This window comes from Notolepis coatsorum (assembly GCF_963971535.1).
Source record: "Notolepis coatsorum genome assembly, chromosome: 15".
Lineage (NCBI taxonomy): Eukaryota > Metazoa > Chordata > Actinopteri > Aulopiformes > Paralepididae > Notolepis > Notolepis coatsorum.
The window spans coordinates 22,173,630-22,191,532 of record NC_140179.1 but is presented as its reverse complement, the minus strand read 5'-3'; the positions used below and the strand labels follow the sequence as shown (position 1 = coordinate 22,191,532).

The window sequence follows — 17,903 nt, the reverse complement described above, 5'->3', positions numbered from 1 at the left end:
AAGGAGGGGGGGGGGCATGAGGAGGAGAGGAGGATGAGAGGAAGAGAGGAAGAGGAGAGGAGGAGATGAGGAGAGAGAGAGAGAGACAGAGAGACAGAGAGAAAGGAGAGAGAGAGAGGGGGAGAGATAGTGTGTGTGTGTTAGAAAGAAAGAGATATAGGGAGAGAGAGAGAGAGAGAGAGAGAGAGAGAGAGAGAGAGAGAGAGAGAGAGAGAGAGAGAGAGAGAGAGAGAGAGAGAGAGAGAGAGAGAGAGAGACACAGAGGTATGGTAATAGAAAGAGGGACAGATGGAGGACAGGTGTGATGGAGGCAGGAGGACATGGAGGACAGAGACAGGGACAAAGTAGAGACATGTTAGTATTCGTACCGGCTCCAGCCGTCCACCATCGTGGAGACGCCCCTGCGGTTGGTGGGGCGGGTGAACCTGTGGATTAAAGATGGGAGTGAAAATCTCTATGTCCCTGCCACGACTGCAATGGCATGCACACACACACACACACACACACACACACACACACACACACACACACACACACACACACACACACACACACACACACACACACATACACACACACACACACACACACACACACACACACACACACACACACACACACACACACACACACACACACACACACACACACACACACACACACACACACACACACACACACACACACACACACACACACACACACACACACACACACACACACACACACACACACACACACACACACACACACACACACAGACACAGACACACACACACAGACACACTCCTATCGTCCTTCCGAGCAGAAAATCCTCCCATTACTCGACGACCCCAGGCTTAACGAGACCTTTTTTAATTAAAAAGGTGAAATATCCCGGGAAACATGTATCAGGAAGGTAAACAAAGTGACGTTCTGAAGTGAGAGGGTGAGAGAGAGAGAGAGAGAGAGAGATAGTGAGAGGGTGAGAGAGAGAGAGAGAGAGAGAGAGAGAGAGAGAGAGAGAGAGAGAGAGAGAGAGAGAGAGAGAGAGAGAGAGAGAGGAGAGAGAGAGAGAGAGAGAGAGAGAGAGAGAGACAGGATGGTAAACAGAGTGAGGTTCTGAAGTGAGAGGGTGACCTTCAGGATGGAGTGAGAGGGTGACCTTCAGGATGGAGCCGAGCTTTTCAGAGGTTCACCTGTTTCCACGTGAGATGTTTAATAATGAAGTATGAAACCGAATAATAATCAAACAATCAAACATTATAAATGTTGTTCCTCCAAAAATTTTGTTTACGCTTCTGAATAAAAATGAAAACAGTCTCACATTATAATTAGGGATGTCCCGATCCAATCACATGATTTTCAGAAGATCGGAATCGGGGGGGGGGGGGGGTGGGGGGGGGGGGGGAATCGGTATTTAAATTTTTTTTGTGGTAAAGCTTTATTTTTATTTCGTTTTGAATTTTGATCCAATGCTGCAATAAGTGAAAAAAATAAGCTACTGTATATATCCATGTTGGATATAATGGATATACTGTTAAAAAAAGCCATATCCGTGTTGGATATAATGGATAGCTGGATACTGTTAAATAAAAAAACAACCTTAACACTTTCAGTGCCGGCCATTAACATGGGAAACATGGTTAAATGCCAGGACCCACTTCAATGATAGCGTTGTGAACGCATAATCTCTGTCTTAAATTATGGCTGTGTCTAATCTGCCTGTCACTTATCAATGACTTGTTTGCAGTCAACATTGTCGAAACGGATATTTTTTTAATCGATTCATTTTCGTTTTATAGCATTTTGAAAAGCCCTCGTTTTTCAGGAAAATATATAGATTCCGTGATAAAAGGCATTTACTGGAATATTCTAGCATACACAAAAATATTGTAATTTTTCGGCCTATTTATGAATCGTTTTCAAATAAACGCTAGATTATCGATAGTATATGTGTACTTATGCACACTATAGAGGCGGGCTGAAATATCGATTCTCTCATTTCCTGATCGCGCACACACAGACACACACACACGCATAGGGCAAATGCTTATATCTCTGTGAAAACAGCTCTGATTATCCTAAGACTGGTAAAATAAATTCCTTACCTGAGATCAGATGTTATCCAAAAAGATTATTCCAATTCCTGATCGCCATTCCAAATATCGATCACGCTTATTGATTACAGTGTTGGGGCCTGTAAATACATAATCCACGCGTTTTCCGGGCCGGTGAGTACAATCGATCCTGGCTTGAGGGAAAAGTAAAATGAGCAAACTGGCCACCCCCCCCTTCAGCAGTGTAAAGTAATGGGGTGCAGTTACACAGGGAGAGACGATAGGGGGCGGTATCTTCCCAATTGAGCTCAGAGAGACTCTGCAGCACTAACCAGAGGCTCGATTGATGAAATATGAATTCAAATCGCCAATAAAAAAAAAAAGACAAACAAACGCTATATAGCGTCGGGGGCACTCAAAGGTCGGCATGAACTAACGACAAAACGCGTCCGTGGCACTCAATGTGTTAACACTATGCCGTCCGAGAATGAGTATATACGTGTTTCGAAAAAGAGCGTTGTGGACCAGAGCCACGAGTATATACGTGACGAGTTGTTATTGTTTTATTCCATATTTATAACGCTTCTTAGGTACCCGATCCACTACCAGCATCTTTTCACATATTTGATTTTCGAAACATGCAGTACCAGCCATACCCGCTTAGGGGCAGTATCATTATGTGAATTTAAAAAAAAATAAAAAAGTACAGTTCTGTGGGCGGATCATAGTTCCTTGATCCCAGCCGAACATCCTCCATCTTGGATCAGCTTGGCGAGCGTTTTTTTCAGCGTGGAATAATGGGATTTATGATTTATGTGCATATCGATCTACCAGAATCCGATGACTGGTGAGGAAATGCTGCCGGCGATCACATGGCCTGACGGTAGGATAATATTATCCCAAATTACAGCTGGATTGGACATTGTTTTATAACGTAACGTGATCGGTCAATGAAAATGCTATATTGAACGCACACTGTATTGGTAATCAATAATAGTAATCGGCGTTCCCCGCCGCCCCCATTTCATCCATAGATGCTCTGTAATAGTCCGGATGCTACGCAGTTTGTTTTATTTCATTCGTATATATACAGCAGAAATGGCGTTTGATATAACGGCGCCAACGTTTAGCCTATTATCTAGCTCCCGGGAAAAAAGACAAGACAAAAAGTGCGATAAACCTTATATTCACGACGCTATAAAATGACAACCAACCGATTTTTATTTTCTTTAAGCCATTATGAAGGCACGGTTTATGCACTCAAGTGACAATGAGAATGGACAGATAGCAATACTATAAATGATATATAAAGCTCTTAGAAAGTACATCGGTTTGTTTACTTTCTGCTGTCCTCTGAGGCCTAAATCGCCGGGCCCCGCCGGTGGTCATAGTGTTAAGGGTCAACTTGATTTTATTTTCTTCTTTTCTTTTTTCTTAATGCATTGCCGAAAGATCGGATCGGGGAAAATCTGTATCGGCAGATACTCAAAATCACATGAACGGGATCGGATCGGGAGCAAAAAAATGCAATCGGGACATCCCTAATTATAATAATGTCTCCCTTCTGTCACTCCCCTCTACTGTGTGTCCTACACAGTATCTAATACAGCAGAAATGAATATACCTTTAAAAAAGTGTCTACTGCAATGAAAACCTTTGTATATGTATCCAATACCCAGGGTGCAGAACCTGACCTTCACACGGAGCGTATTCTACCACATGGACGTGTTTAGCTCTTAGATAATCTCTACCCATCGGTTGATGGATATGGCGGAACAAAGAGGATCTAAGATGTAAGACAGAATGTCGGGTAACCTGATCAGCGATGCAGCTAACTCAAACGGAAGGGAACCTCCGTCCGTCCGTCCGTCCTTCGATTCTCTCGAGAAGCGCTCATCCGATCGACTTCACACTTGGCCGCCGTGTTGCTGACGGGCCAGGAAAGTGCAGCGTCGGGTGTGCGGCTGATTGGACGAGCGGTTCTCGAGGAAAGCTGCAAGCAGCAATAAACGGGCCGAGCGGTCTGCCTGTTCTGAAGCAGCAGAGAACTACATAATACCGACATGCCACACACACTGCCAACATGCCACTACCGATACCAATTGTTGTAGGAATCTTAGTCCCAATGCAGATATAATAAAACTTGCCTCTGTCTGCCTATCTTCAGATCATGTGGTATTCTGAGTGCTGAGTGGTATTATGAGTGGTATTATTAATTAATTAATTACTTGCATCTATATAGCGCTTTTCTAGACACTCAAAGCGCTTTACAATGTAGGGTGGAAACTGCCTCCTTCACCACCACTGGTAGCACCCAACCTTGGGCTACGCAGGCTCAATGGCTACCATACACTGGACCAGGCACACATCACACTACACAATGGCTGAACGGCTCAGGAGACAGGGATTGATATCAGCCAATTAAGGGGAAGGGATGATTAGGTGGCCTTGATGTCAGAGACCTGATTGGGAATTTGGCCAGGAACGTCGGGGGGGAATCCCCTACTCTTGACGATAGGCACCCTGGGTTCTTTAACGACCGAATTCAGTCAGGACCTCGGTTTAGCATCTCAATCCGAAGGATGGCACTCGCAGCTGTACGGTGTCCCTATCACTGTAATAACAGGGGCATTGTTACCGACAAGTCAAGAGGACAGAGTGCCCCCTGCTGAACACCACTTTTTCCGAAAGCAGCCTTGAACGGGGCTCGAACACCGGTGATCTTCCGATCATGAGCATGTAGCCACGCTGCCGGACATTATGAGTGAAGAGTGGTATTATGAGTGGTATTATTTACTGTTATCAGTAAGAGGACACAACCCTCTCCATTCAAGAAGAAATTAACTGAAATAAACGTTTTCTCTTCAAAGTATTAGTATTATTTAGGGATGTCCGATATTATCGGCCGACCGATATTATCGGCCGATATCGGCAGTAAAATGTGATATCGGAAAATATCGGTATCGATTTTTTTTTTTTTTTTTACATTTATTTAACCTTTATTTACCCAGGCAAGCAAGTAAGAACCAATTCTTATTTTATTTATTGTCAAAAGTATGCATGTTGGTTTAATTCAACAACAAGAGATATGTAATGTTAATTTTTACTTTTTTAATTATCATATTTTGCACAGATAATGCTTACATTTAGAAAGCCTTTTGAATGCATCCAGTGAAATTATTAATTACCTGAAATTATTCCGTTTTTTTGGGGGGAAACCCTGCATATATCGGTATCGGTTGATATCGGTATCGGTATCGGTATCGAAATTAAGAGTTGGACAATATCGGAATATCGGTATCGGTAAAAAAGCCAATATCGAGCATCCCTAGTATTATTCTATTATTCATTTGCCACTGACATCAGGTGACACACTACCAAGTCAAACCTGGATACATGCCAGCTCTACCATGAGGATACAATCTGAGCAGCGTCGATCGTGCTGAAGCCCAAACTGGTTTTAGCACGAAAAAAAGATCGTTTCCAATTCATTCATCCCTTCTCCTCTCCTCCACTTCTCTCCCTTCATTCGTCAAGTGTCAATATCTGATGAAACCACAGATGAGTCCAGTCTAACTGCATCAACGCCCCATACACGCACACACACGCACACACACACACACACACACACGCGCACACACACTCTGACCAACCACACACTCTGTGACCAACCACACACTCTGACCAACCACACACTATGTGACCAACCACACACTCTGACCAACCACACACTCTGACCAACCACACACTCTGTGACCAACCACACACTCTGACCAACCACACACTCTGTGACCAACCACACACTCTGACCAACCACACACTCTGTGACCAACCACACACTCTGACCAACCACACACTCTGTGACCAACCACACACTCTGACCAACCACACACTCTGTGACCAACCACACACTCTGTGACCAACCACACACTCTGTGACCAACCACACACTCTGTGACCAACCACACACTCTGACCAGCCACACACTCTGACCAACCACACACTCTGACCAACCACACACTTTGACCAACCACACACTCTGACCAACCACACACTCTGACCAACCACACACTCTGTGACCAACCACACACTCTGACCAACCACACACTCTGTGACCAACCTCACACTCTGACCAACCACACACTCTGTGACCAACCACACACTCTGACCAACCTCACACTCTGACCAACCACACACTCTGACCAACCACACACTCTGTGACCAACCACACACTCTGACCAACCTCACACTCTGACCAACCACACACTCTGTGACCAACCACACACTCTGACCAACCACACACTCTGTGACCAACCACACACTCTGTGACCAACCACACACTCTGACCAACCACACACTCTGACCAACCACACACTCTGACCAACCACACACTCTGTGACCAACCACACACTCTGTGACCAACCACACACTCTGTGACCAACCACACACTCTGACCAACCACACACTCTGTGACCAACCACACACTCTGACCAACCTCACACCGCAATGTTTTCCAGCTCATACCTCTATGCTGGAATAATGGAATCTGGAATCTGGCAACCACTAAAGAAAAATATGAGTAGAGTACACAAGTTCAAGTTAAACTCAAGTTTAAACCTCTGTTACTCTATTTCATTAGCGCACTAAAAGTGATAGTATAAACTATAAAGCTAAGCTTTGCAAAAAAAAGTATGCAGTCCTCAAGTTCAAGTAAAAAGAATTGCCACTTTTCTGCCTGCCTGTTAAGAGGTTAATGTATTCATCTTGTAACACCATGTCCAATAAAAAAATTTCCATTTTATTTGACTTTTTTAATACTGCTGCAAGAATCTTTTGTTATCTTTAATCTTTCAAAATGTTCAGTTGCTATCGCTATCAGCTCTATCTTAAATTTTTCAAAATGTGCAGTTGCTATTGCATGCACTCATCTGTGTTTCACTACACATATGAGTGCATGCTTACCAACTGTTAGTCTGCAACACTACTATCACCGACATCTAAGAAGGGAGATCCCCCCTTGAATGGCCCTTCTAAGGTTTCTCTCCTCCACACTGCCTGTGGTGCATTTTTCCCTATTGTTAGGTTTTAGTGAGTTTTTCCTTACCTTCGCGTGGGGTATGTCTGGGAGTGCTTGCATTCATTCATTTATTTGCATTTATTTTAAATGTGTTGGACCTTATGGTGTTCTTGTTTTGTTCTTGACTTATTGTTATGTTTCTTCTTGATTTGTTTAAAGAAGACGTGTCCGGCCCATGGGGACATTGATTGATTGATTGAATTGATTGATTGAAAAGTTTATTAACAGATTGCAGAATGGGTACAGTACAGTACAGCTCAATACATACAATTGTTAAGGGGATGCAGACCAGAGAAAGACTTTCGACTTGTTTACATCAGGGTCCCCCATTTTCAATTCATCATAACATATATGACATACATGACATACAGATAGACAGTACTGCTACATCTATACATTTATGACATATCAGATTTGCAAATACAGTACTGTTTGTGATACAAAAGTGTCCAGAAAAGGAGTGTATATACATTTGGCATAGAAACTGTACATTGGAGGAGGTTGGTTGGGTGGGGTGGGGTTGGGTGGGTTGGGTGAGGGCTGTACATTGGAGGTGGGGGGGGGTTGGGAAGGGGACACACACACATTTTACACTGTACATTTGAATATTGACAAAGCCTTACTTGGTCATTTACTGTACAACTAGGTTAGGACATTTGTAGGGGCCAGTTTCGAATTGCAGTCTCACGTAGGTGTTTTTTGAGAGTGTTTTTGAAGGTGGGTAGTGATTCACATTCCTTTACAGCTTTAGGCAGGGCGTTCCACATTGATGTGGCATAATTGCGAAACGTGTTTAGTCCCTTGTTTGATCCGAATCTGGGTTTTACATGATTTGTGGAGCTCCCTCTGGTGTTGTGATCGTGGTATTCACTGACCTTTGGGAAGTATTTTGACATGTACATGGGTACCTTGGTCGCGTAGTGTATCTTGTAGACCAGGCCCATTGCAAGTTGCTGTACTCTGTCGTCTACTCTAAGCCATCCTAGGTTGTCAAAGTGGGCAGGGGTGAGGTGGGTTCTAGGAGTCAGGTCAAGTAGTAGTCTGACTAGCTTGTTTTGAGATGTTTGTAATTTGTTTTTTAGTGCCTTTGAGGTGCTTTGGTACCATGAGGTGCAAGCATAGTCGTAGTACCCTTGAATGAGTGCTCCTGCTAGAGTCTTCAGGGTATTCTTGTTTACCAGAGAGGAGATCCGGTACAAGAATCGCGTTCGTATGTTGACTTTTTTTATTACATTGGATGCCATTTTGTCACAGGAAAGATTAGCCTCTAGGATGGAACCCAGGTAGGTAATTTCATCTTTCCTTGTGATAATATTGTCACCCACTGTAACCGAGAAGCCGTCGGTCTTGCTGAGTTTGTTATTTGAACCGAAGAGAATGGACTCTGTTTTGCCCATGTGTAATGATAGTTTGTTGTCGGCGAGCCATATGCAGATTTTGCCTAGTTCCGAGCTGAGGGCTTTTTCAACCTGTAACTTGTTCTTGTCAGAGACCAGCAGGGCTGAGTCGTCCGCAAACAGGAACAAGTTGCAGTCACAAGCTGACGACATGTCATTTGCATAAATTAGGAATAGTAGCGGTCCTAGTATGCTTCCTTGTGGAACACCACAGCTCACTGTGAGGGGGGGGGATAGTGTACCGTTTACTTCCACCATCTGTTCCCTCCCCTCCAGGTAGGATTGTATCCAGCTCACTGATAAACTATCAAAACCAATTGCTTTTAGCTTGTCAATCAGAATGGTGTGATTGACAGTGTCGAAGGCCTTTTGTAGGTCCAGCATGACCATGCCGCAGTATTTGCCCGCGTCCACCTCTTGTTTGATGTGGTCGTTCAAGTAGAGAAGGCATGTGTCAGTGGAGTGGGATGTTCTGAAGCCAGATTGGAATTCGTAGATTAGATTTTTTTCCGCGAGGTACTTTTCGATCTGTTCGTATACTATTTTTTCCATGACTTTCGAGATGGATGTAAGGATAGAAACAGGGCGGTAGTTACCCGGGTCTAATTTGCTGCCCTTTTTGTGCAGGGGTGTTACTCTCGCAATTTTGAAGTCCTTGGGGACGTGTCCCTGTTTTATGGAGAGGTTTATTATGTGTGTGATGACTGGGGTGATGGCTGCTGCTGAGTCTCTGAGGAATTTGGAGGGGATGTTGTCATGGCCAGTGGCCTTGTTTGGTTGGAGGGCGCTCAGTTTTTTGAGTACCTCATCTGTAGTTACTATTTCCAGTTTGAAGTCGTCTTTGTGGACGTGTGTTGTCGGGCCTTACAAATAAATTTTATTTTATTTTATTTGATTTATCAAATTCAAAATATACAGTATGCATATATACAGTATGTAATATATCGTAGACAACGGTAGTGTAGAAATCAATACCTTTGCATGGGTTCATGATACCTTCATATTGAGTATACTCTACCTCCCTGACCTGCTTTTACAATGACTGACATGTACATGATAAAATACTGACAGTGGCAACTCTGTTGAATTAAAATATGTGTGTGTGTGTGTGTGTGTGTGTGTGTGTGTGTGTGTGTGTGTGTGTGTGTGTGTGTGTGTGTGTGTGTGTGTGTGTGTGTGTGTGTGTGTGTGTGTGTGTGTGTGTGTGTGTGTTTGAGGAGATAGCATGAGGTTTGAATATTTATAAGTGCACCCTCTCACTGGCATGCTATGGACACACACACACACACACACACACACACACACACACACACACACACACACACACACACACACACACACACACACACACACACACACACACACACACACACACACACACACACACACACACACACACACACACACACACACACACACACACACACACACACACACACACACACACACACACACACACACACACACACACACACAGCTATGTCTATGTTATCACCATGAGTGATTTTCACATTACCCCCCCCCCCCCCACTCTCTCTCCCAAGACCACACTTTATCTAAAGTGCTCACTCTTACACACACACGCGAACACGCACACGCACACACACACACACACACACACACACACACACACACACACACACACACACACACACACACACACACACACACACACACACACACACACACACACACACACACTCCTATGGCCTATCATACCCCTCCTCCATATCACCTCCATTAAAGAGGCTGGTATGGAACTACTCTCCGGGAAAATTGGAAAGATTTATAACCTCCATGTGCTGAATAATTCTTCATCGTCGAATGTTGAGGAGGACCTGGTTCTTAAAAGCATATTCTTGTTGGATTCCTGAGTGTACTCTGTTGTGGCAGAGCTATGGCAGGGTGCACTTAAAGCCCCGAAGTGGGTGTTTTCTTTCCTTAAATAAACTAAGGTATCTTTAGTATTAAATAAACATAGGGTATCTTTAGTATTATATAAACAAAGGGTATCATTAGTATTAAATAAACATAGGGTATCATTAGTATTAAATAAACAAAGGGTATCATTAGTATTAAATAAACAAAAGGTATCATTAGTATCAAATAAATGTAGGGTATCATTAGTATTGCACAAATGTCTTATTCTCATCCTATTCTTATTATTGTATTATTGCACAATCGTTGCGGGCAAGACCCCCCGCATTTCACTGTATGCTTGTATGCCGTGACAAATAAAACTCTTGACTTGACTTGTATTAAATAAACATAGGATATAATTAGTATTAAATAAGCGTAGGTATCTTTAGTATTAAATAAACAAAGGGTATCATTCGTATTAAATAAACAAAGGGTATCATTAGTCATCAAATAAATAATAATAATAATAGATTTCATTTATATAGCACACTTTAAACTCAGCAGAAGGAAAATAAAATTAATGTGGTGTCAGGAGAGGAGAGATAACAGGTGAGGTTAACATGGTGTCAGGAGGCGTCTATACTTCCCACAAGCAAGTTGTCCTTCCGCGTTGCTCTGATTGGCCACTGACCTACGGTTCGTGCGTTTTGCGAATCTGATTGGCCACTGACGTTTCTGGTCATGTGACATGTGCGCCCAATCGCATGACGAGCAGTGTCTTAGCCCATTTCCGCGTCGAACAGCCTGCAAACTACCTAACGCCTAGTTTATCACTGGTTAAGCTTAGGCGACTCTTTCGCAGTTGGTTAAGGTTAGAGTTTGGAATCAGGGCTGGCGTTCTATCGCCATACTCTAAGACAAACTCCAACCTTAACCAACTTCACACCGTTATGATATTCTCATAACGAACACCAAGCTCACCTCCCTCGCGCCGGGTGCTTTTCAAAGCTTTTCAAGGTGCTTTGAAAATCGGGGCCAGCGCGGCGACAGTGGGTATCCGTTTGTCCAGAGACCCGGGGAATTGAACCACAGATTCGGAATCACGGTCCCAGGAAAACAAAGCTCTTACTTAAGGAGGAGCTAATGTTAACGTGGGGCATCAAACTAGAACCCCCTCCTCGCCGCTAAGTGGCAGCAAAAAGGATCCCAGCCTGGAGCCGACCTTCGTAAGCTGTGTAGTTGTTCCCCCCACAACCAACACACCTGGCGCCCGCGTCGCAAAAAACATCACCCCCCCCCCCCCCCCCCCCCCCCCCGAGAGGCCATCAGCCCTCACACGGCAGATCGACTCCCAAGCAAAGTGTCCAGCTGCAGAGCCGGAGGCAATGCCGGCGGGGATTGCTCAGCGACGCGAGCCCCTAATATGAAACGCGAGGTCAGAATGATCATCATCTTCTAGACACTCCGGTGGCGAAGACATTATCGCTGTATTTCCTCGAAAAATTGTGAGAGAGAAAACAAAGATATAATGTCAACGCAAGCTTTCTCCAACGTAACTCCTTTCCAATAACTATTTCGGCACTAAACTCAAGTGGTGTATACAGACACTTGTCGGTGGTGAAAATAGGGAAGGAGCTGTTAGTATGGCCACGACACCGCTTATGTAGAGGAGCGGATGTGGGTGTGGCCAGGCAGACGGGTGTGTACATGTGGAGAAAAATTATTCAGTGCTAGATTGGATAAAGGGATAGTTTCACTAGAGCGCAGAGCGTAAGGCTTAAGCTATACGAGGTTAACATGGTGTCAGGAGAGGAGTGTTGTAACTATTATATAGATAAAAGACACTTTCATTACAGACTCATAAAGTAATCTATAAAATACACACACATAGTTTAGTTGCTGATAACGTTTTGTTTTATTTGTTTTTATTTGCTTTAATGGAGTTGAAATAGCACTGCGTGTCTGCCACCACTAATATATCTGTCTTTCAGCACCACTCAAGAGTGGACAGCTCCTGCCACCACCACGCTGCTGTGAACTGCATGTGACTCAAGTCACAGCCATGATATTTTTGTGTGTTTGTGTGTGGCTCGTCAAGCAGACAGAATGTGAAATGATTTTGATGGTGAAAGAACTGAATTTAACTAGAAATTGTAAACTAATAGACAAATAAAATAAATTAAGATTTGATTCAAAAGAAAAGCAACGACTGGACATTCCCTGTTTTCATCTTTGTAACAAGGAGAGATAACAGGTGATGTTAACACTTTCAGTGCCACCAGGTGGCGCCAGAGTTAGCGCTTGAATGCCACCATCCACTTTAATGTTAACGTTAATATCGCCTAATCTATGTTTTAAATTATGGCTATGTGTCTAATCTGCCCGTCGCTTATCAAAGAATCATTTTCCAGTCAGTGCTGTCAAGGCAGATTGGTTTTTTATCGCTTCATTTCCGTTTGAGAGAATTTTGAAAAGCACACGTTTTGAGGTAAAAAACAGCCCATTCTGGGCCATTCTGTGATAATCATCTTTTACTGGAATATTCCAGAACGTTGATATTTGTCGGCCTATTTATGAATCGTTTTCAAATAAACGCTAGATGATCAATATTATACGTACATGCACGCCCATTCGAGCCGCGCGCTGATAATAGCCGTGTTCATTTCCTCATGGATTTTACAGTGAAACCGATAGAGGACATTTCACAAAACAGCTTATATCTTCATCAAAATGAGTCTGATTATCCTAACACTGATAACATAGATTCCTTACCTGACATCAGATGGTATCCAACTGGTATATTCCAATTCCTGATCACCATTCGAAAAAATCAATAAGTGTATAGATCTAACGTGTATACAGTAGAATTCATGATCCGCGGCGCTCAGGGATCCATAATGAACTGTGGTAACCCCGGCTGCATCAGTGGACTGGAAAATGTGGAGTACAGGATTTTTTTCCCCATCCATTTTCATTGAGTCCATTCCAAAATCCCTTATGTCATCTGGGAGACGATAGGGGGCGCTTTTTTCCACATCTGATCGCCGGCGGCTCTCGGGTAGACTAGGGTAGGCTCGCGTGATGCAATATGATTTCAGATCGAAAAAAAATAAATAAAAAAAAAAATAATCAGAGAAATCTCGTGAGTGGCTTTCAACGTAATATTAATAATTCCGAGAAAACTCGTGAGTGGCATAGAAACTGTTAACATGGTGTCAGGAGAGGAGAGATAACAGGTGATGTTAACATGGTGTCAGGAGAGATAACAGGTGAAGTTAACGTGGTGTCAGGAGAGGAGAGATAACAGGTGAGGTTAACGTGGTGTCAGGAGAGGAGAGTACAGTGGCTGAAGTGAAAAAGAAATAGGCTTTGTGTTAAATCAGAGGCCAAAAAAAGAATCACAAAACACAGCAGAGAGCACATCGAGGCCAACATGGGCACCACAGCAGTCGCCAATCTGCGTCCAAGGATCGCGTCCCATTCGCTCTGAAAGACGGAAACCATGTTGAACCAGGAGGTTCTGGGCATCGCAGATGATTTGAACATTGATGGAGTGGTATTGATTTTTTTATTTTTTTTTTTATTTTGGATGGCTCACAGGTCAATCTCCTATGATTAGGAGCCTAGATTATCCACAAGCAATTCCCAGATGTTATTAAATTGTGAGACTTCGATGTGATCCACGGTTGAGATTGTTTCCTGTGATATGTAATTTGAGAGAAGGTCCAACCATTGCCCAGTATTCAAATTTGTTCTTGTCTTCCAGTTTAAGAGGATAGTTTTCTTGGCAACAGCTAGAGAAACGAGTAGGGGTTTGGTGTTCTGGACGAATAAATTGATAGCAGTAGTATCCCCAAGTAGGCAGAGGGAGGGGGAGAGAGGAATGCTGCAGCTCATGACCCGGAATAGTGTATTGATGACGGAATTCCAGAAGTCTTGAACAGGTGGGCAGAGCCAGGTGGCATGGAAATAGTTGTCTGGGGTGTTGAGGGTGCAATGGGAGCATACATCTGTGCTTGCAAATCCCATTTGAAACATCCTGTGCTGTGTGATATGTACTCTGTGTAACACCTTATATTGGATTAATTGAAGGTTAGTGTTGTTAGTCATTGTGAATGTGTTGGTGCAAATTTGTTCCCAGGATACGGCATTGGGAGAGAAAGCCAAGTCCTGTTCCCATTTTGTGAAGGGGAGATGGAATGTAGTGTCTGCGCTTGCCAGTATTTTGTATATTTTTGAAATTTTTTCTTCTGTGATGTTATTTTATTCATTGCTAATATAATTGGAGGTGGTTCAAGATAACTGTGTGTAGTGTTAATTTTCTATTTCAAAATAGATTTCAGCTGTAGAAATTGGAAGTGTTGGTCTGTCCCAATGCCGTATCCTTCAGTCAAATCTTGATAAGTGATTAGGCTGTTGTCTGTGAAGATGTGGTGAAGATGAGTAATGCCTTTTTGTTTCCAAGCTGGGAAGTATATGGGTGATTTGCCGAGTTGAAAGTCAGGGTTGTGCCAGATTGGTGTGTATTTACAGGGGGTTAGGCTGTCAGAGTTGTGGAAATGACTGTATTCCTAAAACAAGAGTGATGTTTTATGCTTGTGCTAAAGAATGGCAGATCTTGTGGTGAGATTTCCATGCACACGTCCTTCTCAATGTCTTCCCAGGGGTTGTATTGTTGGGTAGGGTGAATCCATTTGTAGATGTATATTAATTGGTTGGCCAGATAATAGTTGAGAAAGTTAGGTGCTTCAAGTCCTCCTTGGTTTTTGTTTTTTTGAAGGGTGGTTAACTTAATTCTTGCTTTTTTATTCTTCCAGTAAAACTTAGTAATGGTGGAGTCCAGGGAGTTGAACCAATTGGTGGTAGGCTGGGTTGGGATCATAGTGAGTAGATAATTTATTTTTGGGATAATTGACATTTTGACAGTTGATATTCTACCTATTAGTGAGAGTGGTAAGTTTAGCCATCTTTGTGTGTCGTCTTCTATTGTTTTTAACAGTGGGATGAAATTGAGTTGAAATAACTCTGACAGTCTGGGTGAAATGTTGATTCCTAGATATCTGATATTCCCTGAGGGGAAGGGGAAGGATGGGCTCTGAGTGGTATTGATTTCTGTTACTCATTGCTCTCCGCTCACTCCTCAGCACACGATTAGCAATATCTTACAGCAGCAGTACATATGGCATATTGTGCGTGTGGGCCTAGGACTTGGACTTAAATAGCGCGATTGATCACTGATTGGTATGGTTCAATTGACATGATTGATGTTCAAGTCCACGTGCAAGTTCAAGGTTTTATTTGTCACATGCAACATCATACCAAGTGAGATGAGCAGTGGAATGTTTCTCCACTGGCTCTTACAATGTGCACACTAAGCAAGGTAACAAATAAACCAACAATTAAACACTTTTAAACCAAAAGTAAACCAACAATAAAAACAATAGAGAACAAGGCGGTATATGGACTATTAATACAAATGGCAAATATATAGCCTACATGAAAAGAATGGGAGCAGAATGAGACCACTATATCCGCACGCAATTGAGTTTAGTGCATATTTTATTTATTTATTTATTCACTGCATTATTATACACACATTATTATTATTATTATTATTATTATTATTATTATTATTATTATTATTATTATTATTATTATTATTATTATTATTATTATTATTATTATTATTATTATTATTATTATTATTATTATTATTATTATTATTATTATTATTATTATTATTATTATTATTATTATTATTATTATTATTATTATTATTATTATTATTATTATTATTATTATTATTATTATTATTATTATTATTATTATTTAAGTCAATGTTAAATCACAGTGTCATAGATACCAAGCAGTGGCGGCTGCTGACCAAATTCTTTGGTGAAGCACAAATTATTATATTATATTATATTTTTAAAACATCCCCCAATGTGTGTGACAGTAGTGGCTGGTGAGTTCAAAAATTGGGGAGGACGGGAGAGATAAAAAAAAATTTAATAAAGAAGTACAGACACAGTGTGGTTATGAAGACAGCAGACAGACACTACAGTTAAAGACAACAGGCACTAATAGTAAATACCTTGGAGTAACTCTTGACACACACCTCACTTACACACATCACAACAATAGCTTAGTCAAGAAGGCAAATCAAAAACTATTTATTTACAGCAAGATCAGACCATTTCTCATCCTCACTGTTTCAAACACATCTACATGCAATTTGTTTGCAATTTCATGCAAAAAGAGCTTATAAAATGCATGGTAAATGTCCACCCTGGACAAAAAATCTGATTACTACAGCACACACACACACACACACACACACACACACACACACACACACACACACACACACACACACACACACACACACACACACACACACACACACACACACACACACACACACACACACACACACACACACACACACACACACACACACACACACACACACACACACACACACACTGTTACGGACAGTGTCCTTATGTATGTATGTATGTATGTATGTATGTATGTATGTATGTATGTATGTATGTATGTATGTATGTATGTATGTATGTATGTATGTATGTATGTATGTATGTATGTATGTATGTATGTATGTATGTATGTATGTATGTATGTATATAGAGGGAGTAATGTATGTTATCTGTTGTATATATAGGCATGTTTTGTTTGTTGTTGTATTTGTCTCCCTCCTGTGTAACATATCCCATTCTCAGGTGTCTCCCAGTCCCAGTTGCAGCAGCAGCTGGTCAATCAGCAACTCACCCCAGTGCAACGGCAGGTGAAGCTGATTCTGCAATCAACATTCTCTCTCCCTTCATATACCCATTTTGTTTCAGTGTTAGTGAGCTCCCTGGTTCATTTGGTTGTGGTGTGGTAACTATACTTGGTCTGTGTGGGAGCTCTTTGTGTGTCTTTGGTATAGAGCTGGTGAAGGCTCTGGCACTTTGTGCTGTTAGTTCGTTTAGGAGTTTAGTTTAGGTCTGTGCTATTTGTGTGTTCTGTAGAGCTGTGGCCTTTTTGGCATTAGTGTGGTATAGTGTTGTGTTTAAGTAGTTATAGTTTGGTATTTGCACATTTCTGTTAACATTTGTTCTTTTGTATCACCCAGCCTATGGTGATTGTTTTTCTTTGGTATTAATCTTTTGTTTCGCACACAGGGACATTGAGGACAGGAAGATACCCTGGGTCTACATTTTGCATCACGTAGGTGACCTACTGTTAAAGACACCAGCCTTAGAAGTGAGCACCGCCACCTGTACTTTTGGGCGTCCGCGCCTGTAAGGGGGGGTGGGCTTTAATTTGCTTTTGATATTTCATTTGGTGCTCACTGGTAAGTCCTCCTTGCTCTCTGTGTTGCTGATTTGTGTTTTGTAAAATAAATATTATTATTTTGCAAATTGTCTCTTGAGTTTTGTGTCACTGCCCCCTCACCTACCCTGTCTGTGGCCTTGTGTTGCGTCTCCCTACTGGGGTGCGTAACACACACACACACACACGCAGT

General features: G+C 42.3%; 1 pseudogene across 1 annotated transcript in view; it reads right to left on the bottom strand.

The window, feature by feature from the left end:
- The window catches only part of LOC311241971 (IQ motif and SEC7 domain-containing protein 3-like), a 113,892-nt pseudogene that overhangs the window by 27,119 nt on the left and 68,870 nt on the right, over window positions 1-17,903 (bottom strand). Inside the window, exon 4 of the transcript in view lies at window positions 369-425. The product of the transcript in view is annotated as an IQ motif and SEC7 domain-containing protein 3-like (transcript). The remainder of the gene's footprint in view (window positions 1-368; window positions 426-17,903) is intronic.